Source organism: Leptonychotes weddellii, chromosome 10 (genome assembly GCF_054177405.1).
Source record: "Leptonychotes weddellii isolate Sample4059 chromosome 10, ASM5417740v2, whole genome shotgun sequence".
Lineage (NCBI taxonomy): Eukaryota > Metazoa > Chordata > Mammalia > Carnivora > Phocidae > Leptonychotes > Leptonychotes weddellii.
The window spans coordinates 118,919,373-118,920,404 of record NC_138378.1 but is presented as its reverse complement, the minus strand read 5'-3'; the positions used below and the strand labels follow the sequence as shown (position 1 = coordinate 118,920,404).

The 1,032-nt window shown below is 50.0% G+C and overlaps 1 pseudogene; it reads left to right on the top strand.

The window, feature by feature from the left end:
- The first annotated feature begins 215 nt into the window (after positions 1-215).
- LOC115944926 (U4 spliceosomal RNA) lies at positions 216-327 on the top strand (annotated as a pseudogene).
- The last annotated feature ends 705 nt before the right edge of the window (positions 328-1,032 follow it).

Below are 1,032 nucleotides of genomic sequence, written 5' to 3'. Positions count from 1 at the left end.
GTGTATTCTGAAGGAAATAGAGGAGTCCAAGTCACTTCTAGGTTTTTGGCCTGAGCAACTGGAAGAATAGGGTTGCCAACAAACAGGATGGGGGATGACTTCAGGTGAAAGAGGCTTGGGAAGAGCAGGAATTTGGATTTGATTGTGTGAGATCCGGGAAAGAACTGGAGGTGGTGAACAGGCAGGCAGATGGACGAGTCTGAAATTCAAATGCAAGCTTTGCGCAGTGACAGTATTGTAGCCAATGAGGTTTATCCGAGGCGCGATTATTGCTAATTGCAATTCAAATGCAGCATGGAGGCTGATTTATACAAATCTGAAAGAAGTCTAGCTTTTGATTGGTGTTTGAAGCCTGTAGAATAGATGATATCACTAGGGCACAAGGAATAGACAGAGAGGAGGTCTCAGGACTTGGCCCGGAGCATTTGAGAATAGGAGATAGCGAGATCAAGAGTAACCTGAGAAGGAGCACCCAGTGCGCAGGAAGAGAACCACTGCAGTATTGTGTCCTGGATACTAAGGAAAGTCTGCTGCAGGAGAAGTCCAGTGCTCTTGTAGCCAAGATGGAGAACTGACTTTGGACTTAGCCATGAGAGGCCATTGGGGGCCCTTCATAAAAGATATGTCAGCGGAAAGAGTAAATGCTGATTCCAAGGGGGCCCCAAAGAGGATGGGCATTGACATGGAAGAGAGTAAGGACACAAAGTTTAGTGAGCCATGGGGGTGTCTGGGGCAGCCCAGCGAATGACACTCAGAGACCAGAATGCCAAAGTCAATGGAATTTGTTACTCGCAGGTCCCAGAGAGGAAACCTCAGCACACCTTCCTGGGCCTGCAGGAAGTTATGGTGACACGTGGGCTTGACCAGCAAGTGGGAGGGAGGGAGAGGCACCTGTGGGTTGCAGCCTTCACTGGGGTCCAGGGCATTAGCCAAGCAGGGTTCCCATACTCATGATGGACTGGTTAGTGTATAGTCAGGCAGGGGTCCCAGGGGCCTGTCTGGCAGGAACCTGAGGGTCTTGGTGTCAGCTGT